The 22758-nt window shown below is 41.8% G+C and overlaps 1 protein-coding gene across 1 annotated transcript in view; it reads right to left on the reverse strand.

The window, feature by feature from the left end:
* TENM4 (teneurin transmembrane protein 4) overlaps positions 1-22758 on the reverse strand; it is a 1775651-nt gene that overhangs the window by 926192 nt on the left and 826701 nt on the right. The window contains exon 5 of the mRNA XM_043504093.1: positions 19291-19380. The gene's annotated coding sequence lies outside the window, so the exon portion shown is untranslated. The remainder of the gene's footprint in view (positions 1-19290; positions 19381-22758) is intronic.

Genomic DNA, 22758 nt, shown 5'->3' on the forward strand with positions numbered 1-22758 from the left:
GCCCTCCTGCAGCCAAACTCCCTCCCAGACCCCGAACCCCCTCCTGCACCCCAACCCCCTGCCCCAGGTCAGAATCTCCTCCTGCACCCAAACTCCGTCCCAGACCCCACACCCCCCCTGCACCCCAACCCCCTGCCCCAGGTCAGAATCTCCTCCTGCACCCAAACTCCCTCCCAGATCCCACACCCCCTCCTGCACCCCAACCCCCTGCCCCAGGTCAGAATCTCCTCCTGCACCCCTCACCCTCTCCTCCACCCCAAAATTCTGCCCCCTCCTTCCCAGAAAGAAACTAATATAACAGCTGTTCTAAGGTTAGAAGTAGGCTATTTTGAATTAACTTAACTATGTTCTACATGTTTTAAGACTGAAATGTAACCACAGTACAGCTTTATGTTAATCAACAGGCAAGTTCAGTATAGCATTAATAGCCTCGATGCCATAATTGTGATAATTTAAATTAGGAAAAAGACTTGTGTACAGGGGCCCCACAAAATCTAATAGCTCCGGGGCCAACAGGAGGGTTAATCCAGCCCTGCCCACAATCAATCCCTCCTGGAGAAACTCAAGACTATTTATCATTTGTTTAAGATGCTAGTTAAATTACGGACTTTGCACTAGGCTGAAGACTACGTTCTCTACTCTGCCCACATTGCTGGCTGAGATCCCTAATGAGACACTCAATGAGAAGTTAAAGCAGAAGGTACAGACCTTTCTTTTTGCTTTGAGCTTTTTCTGGGCCTAGCTTCCTCTCTGAAGCCAGCAGGGGCACCAGGAGAAGTGGAGCTGATAGGACAATCACCCCGGAAGGCAAATGCAATGCCAGCACATAGCTGGGAACTAGGCAGACACGTTGAGTGAAATTGTTAACCAGAGACTTGAAATAAAGTTTGGAATTTCCTTCAGAAAAATCTCTGTAACTGGGAGTTGTAGCTGAGTTCCCAGCCCCTGCAGCGGCAGAAAAAACCTTAAGCATTCCTCTGCTGCCCGTGAATGATCGGTCTGGTTCTGAACCCAAGCTGTAAGCAGGCTGAAGTACCTATTGTAACAGATCCAGGGACCTTAGCATGATGAAGAGAGAGCAGAGAGAGAAGGGGCAGAGATAGAGGAGCACACATCTTGCAATCCATATAAACAATCAGTCAGGAACATGGTAGTTTTAACTCTGCTGGAGCTGAATTTGGTTCTTACACAGCTTGGCTGGGAGCTGTACTCATGCAGAGAGAGATCTGGGTTAGAACATGGGTCTTCTAACATGATTTGGCCCTATCCATAAGCCATGTTTGAAGACTGTTCAACCACACGTGTTCAAACTGAGCTTAAGCATGGTTGTTAGGCCTGTGTAGATGGGGCAACAGGTAGCATAAAGTAGAATATCAGAGGGAATACGGGCTCGATCTTCAAAGCTGCTGAGCACCCTTGCTCTGATCCAGCGACGCACTGAAGCATAAGTCAATGAGACAACTCACACGGTTAAAAGTTTAGCATGTGCTTGAGTGCTTTGCTGCAGAAACACTAGAATTCTCAAAACTTTGTTAGAGAGTGCCCCAAAAGATGGAAGCACAACAGGGAAGGGATGAGGAGGACAAGGGGTGAAAAGTGAAAAGAGACAGAGGCAGCAGATGTCAACATATAAGTCAATTTTATTAGCAACACCTTCCCACTCTAGTAAAGATCACTTATTAACCAGATATTTCACGGCACGTGTTTCTGATCTATTTTATTGTGCCTGGCCCTTGATCCAATACTATTTGTTAAATCTTAAGACACTTGGCAAATATATAAAAATATCTAAAAAAGCAAATTCTGTAACCTGCATTTTTTCTAGACATCTTTGGTTAGACTTTTCAGTACCATCTATCTTGGCACCCCAGACAGCAATTTTCCATCAGTTTGAGTCTAGTTAAATTGAAGAATGTGAGCATTTAACAGCGTATTTCACAGACAGCATATTTGTCAGCCCAAGTCTACAGCCCATAAATTATAGTTGAGTATCATTTCTTCTGAGTCTGCTGACAGCCCTGTTTCTTGCCCACTGGCTGCTGTCCATCAGCGTGAATGTGCATCCACTAAACTAGACCTTTCAAGAGCTACTATCTCCAATCAGGCAATTTTTTTTAATTGAAAGCTCTCTCTGATGAGACCCAGTGTTTTCCTTTTAATTCTATCTGGAGGATAAATATTCATGGCAAGATGGCTGAGTGGAAACATCCTTGAGTTTCCTTCTTCTTCTATTCATTATTGTTAACAATTTCATAAATAGGTTTCTGCAAATAAGGGTTTCAGTTGCACTTGCTTGGATGATCAGCCTAAGCATATCTAGCACATTTGGGGTGCAACTACAATATAAGTAATTCTTAATAACATAATACATAATCTGTGGATGATGTGGCAAATCCTAACTTATGTTAATAAAACCTTTCTAGCACACAAACAAAAACATCTGTTATGTTCTCTCTCTCTCTCTAGCATAATGGGCCTCATCCAGCTCCTATTAGAGTCAATGAGAAGCCTTCCATTAACAACTTTAAAGGGAGTTGAATCAGCTCCTATATTTATTTTTATTTATAGAACTCTATAACTATACATGGCACAGAAGAAAAATAAAACAAGAGTTTACAGTCACAAGGGCCAGATCTGATAGGTGCCTAACACTCTCAACTCCCATTGTGAGAGACGATGAGAGATGAGGATGCTCAGCAATTCTCAGGACTTGTCCCTATACCACAGAAAAATAATTTTCAACTACCACCGAAGCACACTGGGCCAACATCTTTGAGCAATCCATGGTAACTCTTGAGTCTCTGGATCTGCTTCTCCATTGCTCTGCCATCATCATCATCACCACCACTCCCATAACCGCATTGGTCGTTGGAGCACCATCACTGATGAGCAATCAACCAATTGTCTCCACCCTTGACGATGGTGTGTCAGTGCTTGAGTCTCCGCGAAGTCCATTTCTGTCCACTGTTTTATGTTAGCAATCCATCTCTTCTTCTGTGTACCTCTTCTTCTCTTCCCCTGAACTGTCCCTTGGAGGATTATCTTGGATAGGCCAGATGATCTTGTTACATGGCCGTACCACTTCAGCTTGTGCTTCTTCACTGTCATCAGGAGGTCTTCATATGACCCCGAGCACTGGGTGATGATGTTGAAGACCTCTTCATTAGTGATAGGGTTGAAGTCAGAGATGCCCAGGATTTTATGGAAGTATCTCATCTCTACTACCTGTATTTTACATACATATTCTGCTGTAAGGATCCATGTCTTGCAAGCATACAGAAAAATGGAGATGACCAATGCATGCGGCAGTTTCAGTTGGGATTCCAGGGAGATGTTTTTATTCCTCCAAATTGGCTTTAGCTTTGCCACTGCTGCTGTTGTTTGCACAGTTCTTGCCAGAATTTCTGCCTTTGATCCTTCGTCAGTGATGTTTGCCCTCAAATACTTGAGCTGATTCACTGTCTCCAGCTCTTGTCCACTGACAGTGATATGTGAGCTGATCCCATCACATTTGTTTGTCATCAGCTTGGTTTTCTCGGCACTGATTTCCATGCCGTATTTTGCAGAGGTTTCATCCAATCGTTTCACAAGGTTGGCAAGTTCATCTTCACTGCCTGCCAGGCTGTCAATGTCATCAATGAACTGAAGATTTGAGATTGTTCGCCTCCCCCAGTGCTGACTGTGCATATGTGATCTTCTAGGGCATCAGGCATTATGCACTCCATGTAGATGTTGAACAGTGTGGGCGAAAGAAGGCAGCCTTGCCAGACTCCAACAGTGGTGCGAAACCACACTCCTATTGTGCCATTGATGAGAACTGCACTGCTGGCCTTGGCATACAGTTGTTTAACCGTAAGAATAAGCTTATGACCAACATGGTACTTCTTCATGGTTGCCCAGAGAGCTTTGTGCCATACTCTGTCAAACGCCTTCTTGAAGTCAAAAAAGACATGGTAGATATCCTGCTGGTGTTGTAAGTAATTCTCATGTACAATACGAAGGCTGAAAATCTGTTCTGTGGTACTTCTTCCAGCATGAAATCCAGCCTGTTCTTCAGCGACGATATTCTCTGCTTGTGGCTTCAATTTGTTCAATACGACTTTCAACATCACTTCGTTGGGACGGCTAATTAAGCTTATGGTCTGGTAATTTTTGGTCTGTACCTTGCACATTTTCATCAATACAAAGTGGGTGTAAAATGCTGAGAAATCAGACTGAATTAGCACTTGAAACTCACTTTGCTTTTGGTGGAAGTGAGTGCCCAAGGTGCAAAGCAATGGAGCACTGTGCACCTTTTCCTCAGAGGACCCCAGAAGCTCAAAGCCCACCAGCATCCCTGAGAAATTTAGACTATGTTGGCTACCAAGCTGAGTTTCAGCTGCCATCATGATGCCCATTCCCTTTTGGATTGTAGAACCTTTGGCATAGGACTGTATTTACTGTATATTGTACCGTGTCTAGCACAATGGGGTAACAGTGGTTAAGGGCTGTAGGTGCTACCACAATATAAATGATAAATACATTTACATTTATCAGGATTATCTCATAAGCCTCTGCAGTTTTTACTCATCAAGAGGACTGTGTCATCTGCAAATGTCGCCAATTTTCGATTCATTGTATCCTTCTGACCATCAATAAATATAACTATGATCCTTTACTCTGACCCAACACTAGCCTCTCTCCACTCTGAATCATTCACTAGTCTTTATTTCACTTAATTTTTAAATCCACAGCAAGAGTATGCTCATTACACTGTGGAGATTTATTTTCCTTAACAGTCTTTTATGAGGGACTCTATCAAAAGTATTTTAAAAACCCAAGTAAATTATGTCCACTGGGTCACCTTTATCTACTGTTTTATTAACTGTCTCAAAGAACTCTAACAGGTTAGAGAATTTTCCCCGAGAGACTGCAAGATGGTTTGACCCTATTCTCAAGGTACTGCATTATCCTCTTCTTAATTAGGCCCATATCATCACCTTGTCCTTTTTATTTCCAATTTGCACCTTAGCTGAGATAGTTTATATCCCAATATATTTGTGTCATTTAGGTAGGATTTCAAATTCTTTAAAAGCAAAACTTGTTCAGGTTATAAACCTGCGCTCTTTTCTAGTTAGCCAGCCAGAGTATCCTGTCTTCATTTTCTTCCTCAGAGGCATGGCAAATCATCTGTGTGCTTGATTCCAATCTCTCACCAATGTAACACTGACTACAGGGGAGTTATTCCCAGAGGCAAGTTCTCCGCTGACAAAAAGTGGCAGATCTCCCCTGATTTCAGTGCAGTGACTCTGCTTTATAAACAGCAGACAATAGGACTCCTGATTTGAACACCAATGGGGTAAATGAGATCAGAATCAGGTCCAGTTTCCTTAAATCACTGCCAGCCTCATTTGATGGTTAAGGTTGTTTTATACTGCCCTTTCAGACTGCCATTAACCATTTTCTTCATAGTTTTAAAAGGCTGCCCTTTAAAAATTATTGTCAAGGGGATTTCAGTACTACTATATCAAATTTGACCAGGGATCATTCCTAGCCAATGGAGCTCTTATTAACTCCTGTGTATTGCTTTGTTAAAAAACATGCTTTACAAACCCATGTTCCATGAGGCCCACAAGCAAATTAATTGACAAAACAATCGGCACTAAGTTATCCCCACTTTTGGATTTCCCTGTGACGGGGCAGTGATCCAACAAACCCTGTAAGCACCTGCTTCCCCATAAACGTGGGAGTAATCCTCATTGACTGAACTCCAAGCATTTTCTATTAGCATTAATTATTTCTACGCAAGCATGTATTTTGCTAGATCTCAACCATTTAAAATTTAAGGTCCTCTGTCCTTATTCTTTGTATAGCTCAAACACACTGTTGCTGCTAAGCAAATTACAAACAACACTTTTACAGCAAACACCTTCTCCTCCATATTGCGACCAAAACCAACTACTTCAACAAGCAGTCATTGATGGTACTAAAACATCCTTTTACCAAACTATGCTCCAGTTAGTGGGATTGTTGAAGTCCCTCATTGCTATGCTACCAGTGGATCGGGCAGTTTTTTTATGGGTAGGTTGTAATGTTATATCTATCCCTATGTAAGAGGTGGGGTGTGGCTGCAACCATCCCAGGAACAAACCAAGTTCCTCCTTTGCTCCAGGGGAAGCACAGTAGATGAATGCATGATAACAGATCACAGACCCACACTAGTAGCATATTGCTACCCCTGTTTCTTCCCAGTTCGGTTACACTGGCTGGTACACTGGGGTGGACAGAGTCTAGGCTCCACCATTCTCCCCATCAACTTGCACAGGGGATAGTTGCAATCTTTCAGAACTTGCTCTCCCAATCTGACTCAGACCAGCCATGTTAGTAGCACATACAGGTTAAGTAAGAGATAATTTATTTCTTTACTACTCTGCACAGACATGTAGGGAAAAGAAGCAATCTTACATCTATCTCAACATACGGCATATCTTATTCTGATTTGGGGGCCTGTGGTATTCTCTGTTATTCAATTCTTTTTGAAACCAAGTTGAATTCATGCCATAATCATTTTCACCCTGCAAGAAGTCATCTTCCCTCTGTAATGCACCTATGGTCTCCTTTACATTGTAGTGCAACTCTCTCTCCCGCGACCAAACCTATCCTTTCTATCATCTCCCTTGATTTTTCATCCCACCATGTTTCAGACATAAGTTACATTGAACCCACATCTTCCAAACCAAATATTCCAGTTCTCCCATTTCTGTTTCTAAACTTCTGCTGTGTTTTGCCTCTGAAAGTATAGCTATGTTCCACAGGTATCTGATTAAAGCTCACAAAGTGATATCCAGGTGACCCCAATCTGTAAATGAAGAGTACTAACCATTATTTTTAGTTGTATTAACAATACTTAGCACAAATACAGTGCCTTAGACAAACACTGGGCTAATTTAATTCCTCGGGTAATTTTGCTTGCTTGAGAAGAGTTACACTAGGGATAGATCAGGCTTGTCCAGATAAATTCCATATATATCTATATTTTATTTAAAGATTCATAGATTCCAAGGCCTGAAGGGATTACCACATTCATCTAGTGTGACCCTTTGTGTACCACAAGCCAGAGAACTTCCCCAAAATAATTCCTTCTGAACTAGAGCATATCTTAAACAAAGAACAACAAACCCCCCTTGGTTTAAAAATTGTTTCAGTGGTTAATTACCCTCCCTTTTAATTTCCAGTCTGAATTTGTCTAGCTTCAACTTCTGGCCCTCAGATCTTATTATTCCTTCGTCTGCTAGATTGAAGAGCTCATTATCAACTATTTGTTGGCTACATAGGTACTTACAGACAGTGATCAAATTACCCCTTAATCTTCTCTTTGTAAAGCTAAATAGAGTGAGGTCCTGGAGTCTATCCCTATACGACATGTTTTCTAATCCTTTAAATCATTCCCATGGCTCTTCTCTGAATCCTCTCCAATTTATCAACATCCTTCTTGAATTGTGGATACCAGAAATGGATTCAGTATTTCAGCAGCAGTTGCACCTGTGCCAAATATAGATGTAAAATAAAATAAAATAACCTCTCTACTTCAACTTGAGATTTTCCCATTGATGCATCCCAGGATTGCATTAGCCCTTATGGTAGGGTGAGCAGACATCCCGATAAAATAATGACTGACCCAATTTTTAGGTCTTTGTCCCGCGTCCCGACTGATGCATGGGCTTTGGCTGCTCCGGCATTTTTTGTTTTTTTGTTTTTGCTTCACCAACTCTTGCCGCTTTTTTTTTTTTTTGCTTCCCCCATGTGTCCTGATATTTTCTCCATTTCATCTGGTCACCCTACCTTATGGCCATAGCATTAAATTGGGAGCTCATGTTCAGCTGATTATCCTCCATGATCCCCATCTCTTTTTCAGAGTCACTACTCTCCACGATAGAGTCCCTCATGCTGTAAATGTGGACACATTCTTTGTTCCCAGATATATACATTTAACTGTGTTAAAATGCATATTGTTTGCTTGTGCCTGTCTCACTAATTGATCCAGATTGCTCTGTCCTCTTCTTTATTTGCCACTCTTAAAGTTTGTAGATGACACAAAAAATGGAACAGTAATGATTTTATGTTCTTTTCCAGGTGTATATACAGGGCTTCCCTTGAGGTTGATGGCAGAACTCCCATTGACTTAATGAGCATTATGATTAGGCCTGTAACTTCAGCAGAAATACATAAGATCATAGAATTCCAATGTGATTTTGCTCTTTCTAGGTGGTCGTTCTATAGAAGGACTCCACTCGAAAGAACAAGCCATCTACTCTCAATGTTTCTGAAGTCTCTGATGAAGGGACAGATTCTGACACCTTTACTCGTGATTTGTAGCCCTTCACTCCCAGAGTGGTATCAGTGCCTTCTGGGGGACTATTCATGAAGTAAAGTGCTAGGCAACATTGGAAAGGTAATCAGATTGTGACCCAGAGTGAACGGTTCCTGACTATACTGCGATACCTCAGAAAGAGATGTTGCCCGAGCAGGCCTGCTTACTTTCTCTTCAGAGCCTAATAACAGAGTAATTGTCCACGGTTTTAATGTACCACCCAGCTCTTCATATGCAAGCCTATGTTATTCTTAAGGTAAAAGTACGTCAGAGAAAACATGTTAAAACAATTAAAAAAAAAGACACGTGCTAATAAGGTTTCCAGAGATCACCCCAACACTACTTTGGGCTCTGGCAGGAGCAGTCCTTCAAAACCCCACATGAAGAGGTTTCCTTGTGGTTTCAAATTCATCACAGCTTCAGCTCAAAACAAGCACACAGTTTCATGGGGCCTCAGTAGGCCCAGTCACTCCAATCCTTCCTTAAGGACCAGGGCCCTCTGTGGACCCTGTCCATTTGCTGGATCAAGAAGCCCTGAGCCAGTTTAAAACCAGGCTATTTCTTCAGAAAACCTTTCTTTGTCTGTTGGTCACTGGATAATCCAGTTTGAATTAGTATATGCAAACATCTCCAAGGATAACCAAAGGAATTACATGAGCATCCCCAAAGTTACATACTATCTCACAACAATACACAAACACCTGCATTTTTAATGTAACAGACTACAAAAGCATTTAACTTAATTCAGTAATGCTTCTCTTAAGTCCATAAGGTTTGTCCAGGATATTGTCATATCTGTCACAAACTGCATATCCTTTACAGCCCGTGTGGCACAGATCTGTTGGAGTACTGAACTTGTACTATGGTTTACCATTGAAAGTTTCACAATGTATCATAAAACTTTGTCATCAAAAAGTCACTGCTTTTTTTCTGATATGCTCACTATGACTACGAAATCATCTCAACCCATGGAAGATTCTGCTGATGGCTGGGTTATAGATGTGGTTTGAGGTATGAAATTCTGGTGATTTGGGACCTGCCTGCTTGAGAGATTATATCCCTGCTTGTGAGACACTGTCACAACTGAGATAAGTGGAGGAACGCAAACTTGAGATTTAGGGCTTGTCTACAGTCAAAGGTAATCCGGAATCGGTGATTGTTTCATGAAATGGAAAGTCCTCATAAGAATGGAAACTTGTGCTGTTCCTAGAAGAAATTAAGACCAGCCTTTTCATTGAAAGTTTACCAGTTACTCACTTTTTGCTGCCTTTCTGACCACGTTAAGGAAGTTGTTCTCCCAAAATTGCAAAATCTTTTCTAATAAATGCCAGTTATTAGTGAAGTCTTTTATGCTGGAAGAATTGGTCACAATTCCATAAATATGTTTAAGTTGAGTTTTGCGCTTACAGCTGATTTAACCACTTCGTTATGTATACAGAAAAACCTCCTCTTGTTGTCAATGGGACTTTGGCCACAGATACTCTCCTTAATAATAGGAGTACTTGTGGCACCTTAGAGACTAACAAATTTATTAGAGCATAAGCTTTCGTGAGCTTTCGGATGAAGTGAGCTGTAGCTCACAAAAGCTTATGCTCTAATAAATTTGTTAGTCTCTAAGGTGCCACAAGTACTCCTGTTCTTTTTGCGGATACTGACTAACATGGCTGCTACTCTGAAACCTCTCCGTAATAATGGCCACTGCCAAACTAAGTTGTATTTGGAGATGATGGTGGTGCTCTGCATGTCAAGGACACCCAAACATCCTTACCTCTGTCCTCTAGTGAAACCATGAGGGGGGGGGAAATCTTTAAAAATCAATATAATCTAATCTGGGACTATAATTTTCATATGCTAATAATAATAATAATTGGGTGATTACTGCATGGCCTCACTCCTGGGTGGAATTAAAGTTGTTTGAGTGACTTTACTGTGCATTTCCATACCTGAGTATATTTGGATTTCTTCTCATTTTAACTTTAACAGTTGTGTAATGAACCTGCTGACTCATTGCTAACTGCTTTGTTAGCCCTGAGTTCAGTTTCCAGCCACTAGAGGGCTCCATAATTCCTCTAGCACAGGAAAGGGAGCCCCAGGCTGAGGTTGGGGGTGGGAGGGCGGAAGAAACTGGCTGTGGAGGGATCTAGAGGCTGCATGTGCTCAGGAGCTGGCTGTGGAGGGAAGGGTGGATAATAGGCATGGTGAGATATAAATCTGGAGGTCCTGAGAGCTGGATGGAAACAACCCCTGTTGCTGTCAGAAAGCTAGTAGTAGCTGCAGCAGAAAGACATGGTGCTACAGACGACAGGCACAAAGACAATAGGGTGGGTTTACATTACAATTCTGCTACTTTGATACTCCTAGACTGGTTTGGGAACTAGTGGTTTGGGGTTTGCTTTGGTTATAACGATTAAAGAAAAAGTGCCTAGGGAGTCTGTCCCTTGTATTTCTAGCAGCCTTAGCAAAGGAATCTTTTGATACTTGACGTGTGTACGTGTCCTGGGGAACCCACTGAGGACTAGAGCCTGAGAGCACCTTGAACATTTGCCTCCAAACTTGTGTTACATCTACCATGCAGTATATGGAACTTCTCGGGGACTGGCATACTACAACACTCGCAGAGACCTGTGCAGCAGGGTCAGTTACACTGGTTAGGGGGATAATTACAGCATCCACATAATGTTTTACCTATATACGCTCAACCTTATCTTCAGTTTAACTTGCGGTTTGTCTGGGAATTTAAACTAGAGGACACTAAAGCAAGCCTTTTTTGTGGTGTTGATTAAACTTAGTAGACCACTAAAGCCCACCACAGAGTCTCTGTGTATACATTCCTTTGATGCTGCATTATTGAACTCATTGAGCATTAACGTATAGTTGAAACATTCTGAATGTGCAAGGCTTTTTAAACAGAAATAAAAACATAACTAAGAAGATAATCTGATAACTGCCAGTCACACTTTGCAGAGTTTATTATCCTGTTGCAGATCTCTCTGCTTTAGAGACCTCTCATTACCAGAATGTATGACATTACCCCTGAGAAAAAAATCATAGATTTGTTTTCTCTCTTGATTTTTAATTTGTGTCGATGTGTGTTTGTGCGGCTTTTTTCCCATCTATTCACTTCTAAAGTGGATTAAACTAATCAGGAATAGTTGAAACTGCTTTAAATTCATAGATTACCTGATTCCAGATTACCTTTTGTCTGTAGACAAGCCCTAAATCTCAAGTTTGAGTTCCTCCACTTAGCTCAATTGTGACAGTGTCTCACAAGTAGGGAAATGATCTTTCAAGCAGGCAGATCACCAGAATTTGACACCTTAAACTCCATCTGTAGCCCAGCCATCATTAAATTCTGATGTCATACTTACAAAGAGATCCACTGCTTACAATACATCTTTGCAAGAAATTATAGCAGAATGGTACAGCACACCGTGGCCTGGTGACTACTCCATTTAATTTTGGTATCAATGAGAATGCAGCACCAGTAGAAGGGGTTCAGAGATTAGCAATGAAAAAGATCAATAGGAAGAGATACTAAAACAACTGGGCCTGCATAATTTAGGAAAGTAGATGAATAAGAGAGGACACAATAGAGATACGTAAAACAATGAATGATATAAAGATGGTAAATTAGGCAGCTCTTATTTATGGAAGGAGATTTTAGGGGTTACCATATCCTAAGAGTATCTTATCCATAGGAATCTTCACCTGTGTCCCTCTGTTTTCACTGCAGTGGGTGTCGACGGCCTCTGTTCTTAGCTACGTACTGGTTGTGCCTCCACAAAACTTTTCAAGGTAGTCAGCAACCCTGCCTTACCTCCCTATGTGGTTTCAACTATCCACGACCCGGTATTTCCCCCTGTGACTAGCCTGATACCTCATATATACAGACACCTCTGTAATGGATGAACCAATAATCAAGGTACACTTCATTTGCAAGTGGAAATATAGAAGAAGCATATAAAGGGAAGGGGAAGATTGATCTGGAGTGGATACAGCAGTAACACCAAAACAACCTGCATGTAATCCTCCTTCTAGGGTGGATTTCCCTGGATCACAAATCCAGATTACTCCACACTAGTGGGCTCCCACACTAGTTCGGCAACTCCCTTTCCTGGCAAAATAGGAAAGGCAACAGGTTGGGAGAGACTGTCAGGAGGCCGCACTCCTCTCATTCAGAATGCAAACCATTGTACTAAGGGATCATGAGGGGGGAATTTCTATGCAGCAAGCTGTTATATATAAACCCTTTTTACTGCACTTTGATAATTGACAGCTCTAATGTAGGCCTTCTAGATTACCAGGCAAAACCATTTATAATGACTGGAGTCACCTTTTGGCACCCAGGACATAGTAAAACAAGGGGCCCATATCATTTAAAAGCCAATTCCATATTCAGAAGAACTAAGTGAATTGTTTATAGTGAATAATTTATTTCAGCAATTTAGCCTCTTTTTCTGTGGCTGGATGGTCAGAAATCAGCTTATGATCATCTCAATTGTATTTGTTATTTAAAGTTATTCCTCAAAAGTACTTGGCAGATAACTCTGTCTCAATTATTTGTGATCAATTTATTGTGAGGGTCTGAAATGAGAGCTGTGCTGCCTAATTTTGATTGGATACACATTGATCACATGCTATGATTGTCATTCCATGATTGGATGAGCATAATTCATAGAGTCAGGTTGCCTTTGTAAATACTTGTGTTATGGGTTCAAAATTCAGTTCCTGCAAATATTCTCCAATATTTGCTTTAAATCCATCATTTTCATAAACATCCCTTCCAGTAATCATGGTGACTAGGGCATTCATGGAAGTCAAACACAGAATTGGCGTGAGCAAAAAAAGTGATTCCTCCTACCCCCTTCCCCCAAGCCAGTATTTTCAGGAAGTGGTTTGGAGGTATTTACCCTGCTTTGGTGTTCAGAGTAGGGGACGATGGAGTCTTCCCTCTTCATGGAACAAACCCTGTCAAGAAGATATGCGGTGACATATCGAAGATATGAGAGTTGTGGAAGGTGCAGGATGACTGATGTAGAAGAGTACCAGTCTCCTTTTGTAGATGTAGAAGAGTACCAGTCTCCTTGCCATCTCCACCATAAACTTGTTATGTGACAGACATCAAGTGTCCATAAGCCAGTGGACTAACTCACGAGGCCATGCACTGAAGAACATGCTCCAGCCACAGAATCCCAGTCCCCCCTTTCTTCAGGGCTTCAGTTTAGTTCTCCAGAGCCAGTCCAATATATCAAACTTCTCCTTTCCCCCTGACTTCTGCAGGATCCTGTTGACACCCTACAGGAATTACACTCCTCAGGCCAGCTACCTCGGAGCAAAAAAGGCTCACCTTGACTCCCATAGGATTACACTCTGCAGGCCATCTGCCTGAGAGTCACATATAAATTGGGTCCTTTACCGTGGCCCATAGATTCCTGCAGGAGTCTTCCTACTCCTTGTGGCTCTCAACTGATCTACTTGCTTCTCTAATATACGAGGACCAGGTGATCTTCATGCTGCCACCAGATCCTTGGACTCACAGCTTCAGCTGATTAGGGGCTAGGGCCTATTCCCCTTCAAGGGCCAGCTATCCTGTGACAATATCCAAAACGTAGTTCTGAATATACATTTATATTTGAAAAGGATGACGACACTGGACCATTCATTCAATCACAATTTCAGACTAAACAGTATTTCTGTATGTGTAATGCAACCCAATACACGCTTAGCCATGCTGCATAGATTTTACATTGAAATAGACAAAAGTTCAATTTTCTCCTTGTTGCATTAAGGCTCTTTGATGTGCTGGATTTATTTCTTTAAAATGTGAAACCGGCAAAGGCAAAAGCCTCAAAAACATTCCCTTGAAAAGGCAGCTAAAACCATGTTGCTGCTCAGTTCTGAACCTTGTGGCAATACCAATTGCTCTCTTTATCTGCCTCAAGCCAGGCACTTACTCAATTTAGATGCACCGTCATGCTGAAAGATTCAGCAGGCACATTCCTTGTCACTTTTAACTGGTGCCTGTCAATACATAGTCATCTTTCCTCCCCATTCCCCCCTCTAACTAAACAGCACTTTATCACCTTGCGTTTAATGTAAATCCACAGGAAGGAGGAGACCACTCTACTGTTTACCAGTCTCAAGGATGCACAATGACAAAGTCAGCATGAACTATTAAGCCTGATATAACTAAATGCACTTGTACGCAAGGGAACTATGGAAAGTAAAATTCCAAACAATTAAAGTGTACAAGCTCAGCATTTCCACAGGTGGTTCTGAACAATTGAAGGAGACCATTAATCAGCAGGTAGCACAGTTCTACAAAACCATTTCAGAAAAACAGTGGATGATGATTAATGTAACTTTTCTGGAGTAAACCTGCATCTTTAAACATTCAATGAGGTGGACTACATCTTTTCCTCCAGCAAAAGCAAGATTAATCACTTTCCCCTTGACCTGGGATCTGCTACAAAATAGGACCTAGTTTGTAGTACTCAAGAGTTGGCAGGAGCCTTCAGCCTCTGCCCTAGTTTGTGTTTAACTCTTTTATTTATTTAAAATGCTCCAGATGCAGCCTGAATTTCTTTGACCAACATTTATTATTGTTTGACCTGCATTAAAATGGGAATGTGCAAAAGTACTTTGATCAATGGATTTAATCGTGAAAGGCCATATGCTGTGGCTTACCATGGCTTCTGCAGAAAGCCTCTGTACTTTTAACTCCACTCTCACTAATCATTTGTATTTCTTAAGAAAATACTTTGTGCAGGGAAATTTGCATTTTTATTCTCATCCCCAACAACTACCCTATCATAAATATAAAGGGAAGGGTAAACACCTTTAAATCCCTCCTGGCCAGAGGAAAAACCTTTTCACCTGTAAAGGGTTAAGAAGCTAGGATAACCTCGCTGGCACCTGACCAAAATGACCAATGAGGAGACAAGATACTTTCAAAGCTGGAGGGGGGAAGAAACAAAGGGTTCTCTCTGTCAGTGTGTTGCTTTTGCCGGGACCAGACCAGGAATACAGTCAGAACTCCTGTAAAGGGTTAATAAGCAATCTAGTTAGATATACGTTAGATTCTGTTTTGTTTAAATGGCTGATAAAATAAGTTGTGCTGAATGGAATGTTTCAGAGTAGCAGCCGTGTTAGTCTGTACTCGCAAAAAGAAAAGGAGTACTTGTGGCACCTTAGAGACTAACAAATTTATTTGAGCATAAGCTTTCGTGAGCTACAGCTCACTTCATTGGATGCGTTTGGTGTAAAATACAGTGGGGAGATTTATATACACACACAGAGAACATGAAACAATGGGTTAACTGATGGAAATGGCCTACCTTGCTTGTCACCATGAAAGGTTTTCCTCCTTTCCCCCCCCTGCTGCTGGTGATGGCTCATCTTAAGTGATCACTCTCCTTACAGTGTGTATGATAAAACCCATTGTTTCATGTTCTCTCTGTGTGTGTATATAAATCTCCCCACTGTATTTTCCACCAAATGCATCCGATGAAGTGAGCTGTAGCTCATGAAAGCTTATGCTCAAATAAATTTGTTAGTCTCTAAGTGCCACAAGTATTCCTGTTTTTGTGTCTTTTTGTAACTTAAGGTTTTGCCTAGAGGGATTCTCTATGTTTTGAATCTGATTACCCTGTAAGGTATTTACCATCCTGATTTTAGAGAGGTGATTCTTTTACTTTTTCTTCAGTTAAAATTCTTCTTTTAAGAACCTGATTGCTTTTTCATTGTTCTTAAGATCCAAGGGTTTGGGTCTGTGTTCACCTATGCAAATTGGTGAGGATTTTTATCAAGCCTTCCCCAGGATAGGGGTGTAGGGTTTGGGAGGATTTTGGAGGGAAAGACGTTTCCAAGCGGGCTCTTCCCCGTTATATATTTGTTAAACACTTGGTGGTGGCAGCAATAAAGTCCAAGGGCAAAAGGTAAAATAGTTTGTACCTTTGGGAAATTTTAACCTAAGCTGGTAAAAATAAGCTTAGGGGGTTTTTCATGCAGGTCCCCACATCTGTACCCTAGAGTTCAGAGTGGGGAAGGAACCTTGACATACCCCGACATACATTTCCAGTTATCAGCCAAAACAATAAACGTTTAGTCCCATCTTGCCTATGGCATTAAAAAGCAGTACAGTGCATTAGGTAATACTATCAGTTCTGTTCTGTATGGACAATATTCCAAAATAATTTCTAATGACTACACAGGAAAGCAAAGGTAATGGAACACTATCAAGAAGTTTCGTTCCAAAATTTTGGTAGATTATCGATATAGGTGTGACAACGTTTTACTAGTCATGCAAATAAGGCCTGTTATATAAATAATAATTCAAATGTGCAGAGCGCTGCATAAATATTAATCAATCATTAGAAATACTCTACTAGTGAGGTAGGCAAGCATTATTTTCTGCTGTAGGGAAGGAGATAATGAATCCAAACATCTGGAATCTGGGTTGCTCCTCATTGTAACCAAGAGGCAGCATGATTGAAAGGGCAAGACATTGGCATGGGACTCAGGAGACTTTAGCAAGTCATAGGCTGAGCTGGAAATAGAACTGTGTCACTTAGGGCAGGTCACTTCACATCCATGGCTGTTTCAACTCTCACCCTCTATCTTTGTCTATTTAGGCTGTAAGCTGTCCAGGGCAGGCTCTATCACTATGTATGCATACAGCAAGAAGGGGCCCTAATCTCAGATGGTGGCCCTACTCGCTAGACCCAATAATGTAACAGTAATAATTAAACCTGACAGCCCCATCACTTGCTTAAGAAAACTTTCATCCACAGAGGCGCCTTTTTGTGTGAACTTTGTGAATGGAAGTTGAAAGAATTCTGTAAGAATCACAATTTTGTATCCAAGAGTATTTTAGCCAGTAGTGCCGTAACCTTGGGTGTTAGGTCCTTAAGCACGTAACTTCTCGATCTCAGTCCCAAGCCCCTCAGGAAAGCAGAGGAGTGCTATCTATTTTGCTTCGTACTCAGGATACGCAATACAAAGGAACCACCAGGGTAAGGTGAGATTCAAATGACTACACACACACACACATACACACACAGACAAAACATGCAAGGCCTAGTTACATATTGTTACTCTTTTTTGATCTGAGCAATTAGCCAAAATTCAGGCTTCTGCAGGTTGTTACAGTTGGAGGAGAAACTGATAATGGAGACAGGTATCTTGGATGCAATCCTGTTTATTTACAGAGACTGTAAAAAATCCTGTTTCCTTGAATGCAGCAGGAGACAGTTCTTTGCTCCCATCTCCAAACCCCTTCCTAGACAGCACTTGGCTCAAGAGTGCTCTCTCTCTCTCTCTCTGCTTTTTCACAGTGCTTGTTCATTCTGTATCAGATGCTCCTTTCTCACTGCTTCTCTGCCTTTCTATGTCCCTTTCACAGACACACAAACCATCACAAAATAATAGACAGCAAAAGATCTCCATCCACATGTGCCTGTGCTTTGAGTGAAAGCTGATCCCGCCCTGCTTTCTGGTTCCATAAAGGAGCTTAACTGTTTCTTACATTTATCCCAAATCAAGGGTGGTTGTTATACCCACCAGTTTCAATGAGGTTTAACCCAAGCCATAGCTCCAAAACTGCTGCTTCTCTGGCAGGTAAGGCCTGCACTATCCTATGCCTTGCTGCTTCTCCACTCTCCTTTCTGTCTCTTCCCCCCTCTCTGGGCTTCCCAGCCGCAGCCGCCCGCAGCCTGCCCTCTTCCCTTCCCCAGGGAACAACTGCATACTATTTCCCTGCAGCCCCTTGCTGCTCTCAGCTTCTGGGCTTTATACAGGCCCCTCTTGTTCCTGTCCAGCTGAGTCTCATCTCTGATCAATTCCTGCTCCCTGGTTCCTCCTCCAGGTGCAGCCAGAGCAGTTAATTGGCCTACCTAGCCACCTTAACTCCTTCAGGTCTTGTATGGAATGGACACTCCATCACAGCCCTCTTTCATTTGCAATGCACAGCTCTGTGCTTCGTGGGTCAGACAGGCAGAATCCCTGATTTGAGGAGCTTGTGATCTAGATTTTATTCATAGCATGTGCAGCAAACAATAGGGGCATTGATGAAGAATGGCAGGGCGACACAAGCGTAGGCAGTGACTCAGCAAGTGAACTAAAAGTTACAATTTAAATTATTTCACTTTCTGTGGGTTTCTTGGAAGAGGTGCTTTCTTTGCACATTTAATGAGTTTTTAGTAGCTTTTTATTAGCTGACAGATGAGCTCACTGGTTACATGAAGGAAAAGGAGGACCCCAATTCGCATATTTGTTGGATTCATTTGCAGAAACACAATCCCACCCACCCCCCATGCACACACTCTTCACTGATAGCGAAACTGAAGAAGAGAAGCAACATGACTTGTTCAAGGACGCATTGTAAGCCAGTTACTGTAACCCTATAACCAACCATTCCTTTAGATTTCGATACTTCTTGACAGTGTCCCTTTAAACACCTTAAGATCTCTGAATAGCATTGCTCAGACAGAAATAAAAGCAGAACTTGCATTTATAGACTAGAAACTTTCTTAATATCAACTTAACTGACAATATAATACTTACAATAAACTCAATGCACCAAGTACACTCCAAAAAACAAAACAAAGAAAGATTTCTTACTCACGCACAAAAATAGGAGAAACTCAGTGCCATGGATTCTGAATAAGGGACCGACAGTAGATAAAACACTGTCTATATAACCCCATGATGCACCATGAAATAAAATGGCTTACTTGCAAAGTGAAAACATTATCTTTCAAGAGATGACATAAATGTAATTTGCTGACATTAAAGTTCTTCAGGCAAACAGAGGATGCGAGAAATTCAGAATAGCCTTTGATTTTAAGAAACAGTTAATTGACCAGATTCTGATTGCAAACCCCTTCACACAGATCAAGATTCAAAATTGAAAAACAAAAAGAATAAAGCAAACTGCTTACCAGTTCAGTTGTTTGCTGAGTAGATACGCCATTCAATATTTGCAGACCACTAACACCTAGTGATTTCATATGCTGTCACCCAGATGAGTCCTATATAGAAAGAGAGAAAAAACAACAACTCATAATGTCCCAAAGCAGCATTTATGAATAAGGACCAAAACTCCAATATTAGTGTAAAATTACATATTTAAAATATTTTAAAGGCATAAGAATACCCAAAAATTGGATCTACAAGGAAAATTGAGCAGCTATTGTTTTCTAGTCTCTTTATAACTGCAGAGAATAATTGGAGCAAATCAGCATATTTAATGAGATTCTGATCTTTATACTGCACTGGAGTCAGAACCAAGAAAGTTAACTGTGCAATTTTATGATTTTTTTAAAAGGGACACTGAATAATAGGTTCAGAAAGACAAGAAATCCTGCAAAGACAGAAGTGTCCATCCATCCGCCCCCTCCTCTCCCCAAACACTAGAAAATATCAGCAACATTGCTGGAAAATCTTAGCACAAATCCATTGGGCACCAAGCAAAACAGATTTGAAACAAGAAGTCTAGTTTCACCGTCTGAGTGAATTGCAGAAAACCTAATAAATATGTAAGTGATGAAAGATAAAATGTAAACATGTATTCTGGTTACATCCTGCAATCTGATCCATTGCACTGGGTGCAGAATCCCACTGACTTCAGCGGGACACACGTGCTGGTGAACGGGTTTACATATATGAATCTGTGAATATATGAAACAGTATGCCATCCCATGCACCACCTTGTGGCCAGGTGTGGCACTGCAGGAACACCCTGTCTTAATTTCCCCAATTGGGTTGTCAATTTCAGCAAGGCTTTCATGCTTTGACCAGCGCCCCCTTCTGAGCATCTTGTTTATTAGCAGAAAATTCAACAGACACACAAGAAAGCCCTTCACTCAGGCATCTTGGCAGGAAAGAAGAATCAATCTAAGTTTCAGTGCCACATCCAGGCCCTTTGCCCATGTGAGGCACTCTCAGACCTTGATTCCTTCCTGGAACCAGAGTCTGTGTAGGGCCTGCCTACTGACTAGCGCTTTCACAAGCAGCATGGAGCTCCTCACAGGCTGGGCCTCTCAGGGCCTTCTGTGGCTACCTGGCATTCCCGCCCTACGCCACTTTCCCTGGGAACTCCTCTCTCTAAGAGCACCCCTTCCAACTGAGCTCTGGTATCCTTATGTCAGGTCCAGGTGCCCCCCAGCCAATTATCTGCCAGATACCTAGGCAATTAATTACTTGAGAAGGACTCATTTTTCTTAGGGAAGCCCATCACACTGGGCTCTGACTCTTCTAAAAGGGACAGCCCCCTGTGAAAGTCAGACTGCAGGCCTTAACACAGGCAAAGGCACCAATCCAAGAGGGAGCCTCTGTATCAGAGAGTTACTGCATGTAAGCCTGGGGCATCTCCCTAGAGGCCTACATCGACGAGGAGAAGAGAAGTAAAGGGGGCAACTCGACTGGCTGCTCATGTCATTCAAAAGGAAGAAAGAAGGCACATGGTGGTTGTGTTAGGTGTGGCATGGCCCGCGTTTAGCTAAAGATTTTATATCAGCAGCATTCATTAGCAGGACACATAAAGCATTGCTTTGAGAGAGAACGTACGTAGTGTACACATGCTCTGTAAATGTCAGTATCTTACAAGTGCCGTCGTGTAGAATATTATTTGAGAGCATAACTGTATGTACTTTTCTGAACTTTGCAAATATATGTAGGTAGGTAATCTCACAAGGTATAAGTTGCTTGCTCAGATACAGCCCAATCTATCTGCTGTAGACCATCCCAGTTTCAATCTATTTTCAATGGCCATAGAAGACTCTTCAGCCTAAGAGCTGTTTAAGATTTTTTCTACTCCCAGACAGACACTAGTGATGAGCACTATTATGCATAGAGGAAGCAGATGGCCAAAACAAACAGCACTGAGCCTCAAGAGACTGCATGGCACCATCACTAATGGAGAGACAAGGTGGGTGAGGTAATATCTGTTACTGGACCAACTTCTGGGGATGAGAGAGACAAGCTTTTGAGCCACACAGAGCTCTCCTTCAGAAGAGCTGTGTAAGCTCAAAAGCTTGTCTCTCTCACCATCAGAAGTTGGTCCAATAAAAGCGTAACCCCCTGCGTGCTTACTCGGAGTGATGATCTGTCCCCCTCTAGTAGTTGCTAGGCTCCCTTCAGAATGGATGAGCCTGCTAAAGCCTTGGCCACCACTAGATGGGGACCGAGTGCCACTCCGAGAAGCGGGTTACAAAAGATATTACCTCACTGACCTTGTCTTTCTGATCCTCGGATTCATATGGCTATAACACTGCATACCGTCACTAATGGCAGACCTAGTTCCATGGCTTGGGACAGGAATATGTATCCTCCACCTCTTGCCTGAACAGCGCGTAGGAGAGTTATTGCAGCCCTAAGACTGCCACATGTTCCTTGACTTACCCAGTCCCAGCAGTACAAGAAAGGAGGGAGCAAAATACTGGAAGCAGTGGCGCATGGGAGACAGTGAGCTCAGCCATTGTATTCTAATTAGGTTCTTACAGCATGTCCATTGCCATGATGTTTGAGCACCTCTATGTCCCAGTTCCAAAAAAGCTTGACAACTCCCAGCTAATAGGTTTTCATTCTCTGCATTGTAAGTCATAGGCAGATGACACACACAGCCTTCCAGACACACACTTGCTGAATGGGGCCCATAGGGCAGTATGAAGAAAAGCTGGATACTAGAGATTAGAGTCAACCTATTCATTAAGGTAACTGGTATTGCCATCGGGGTCAATTAGGCTAAAGGTCACAAACTAGTCACAGCAGGTAGAAATCTGAAAAAAGGGCTGGAATCAAAAGCCAGGATCTGACTGCTTCCACATTTGGGGGGTGGGGGTGGGGTGGGCGATTAAAATCTGAACAAACATGCTCCAAATTTTCCTAGTTGGACTAGGAACTAAAGGGACTATAACTAGGACTAAAACCTAAATGCCAGATCTAAATACCCCCAACCTTTGTTATTGGGTGATACGGCTTCAACATCCAGGTGCCGAATAATAACTACAAAAGATTAAAGTGTCACCTGTCTGGGGTGTGGAATAGCAGAATGAACTAAGTCATTGCCTGTATGAAGATATGCATTCAAGTGTGTCTGCAAGATTTTTCTCTCTTCTCCCTTGTACACTGAAGGTAAATTGCAGGACACAGATGTATGTGACTTCTCTTTTAACAGATTAGCTTTCCTAACAATGTCTTTTAATGCAGCAGGTTTTTTTTTTCATTGCAATGTAGATACTATATTTCTGAATCTAATTTAAGCTGTTTTCCTTCAAATTTCCACAAATCCAGGCATTTAATAAGACTGATTCACATATTTTGAATTTTTTTTTTGTTAAAAATTAAACATACACATGATGTGAACATTGTGAGATGCCACTTGTTTTTAACCTGACTTGTAAAAACCG

This window comes from Dermochelys coriacea, chromosome 1 (assembly GCF_009764565.3).
Source record: "Dermochelys coriacea isolate rDerCor1 chromosome 1, rDerCor1.pri.v4, whole genome shotgun sequence".
Taxonomy (NCBI): Eukaryota; Metazoa; Chordata; order Testudines; family Dermochelyidae; genus Dermochelys; species Dermochelys coriacea.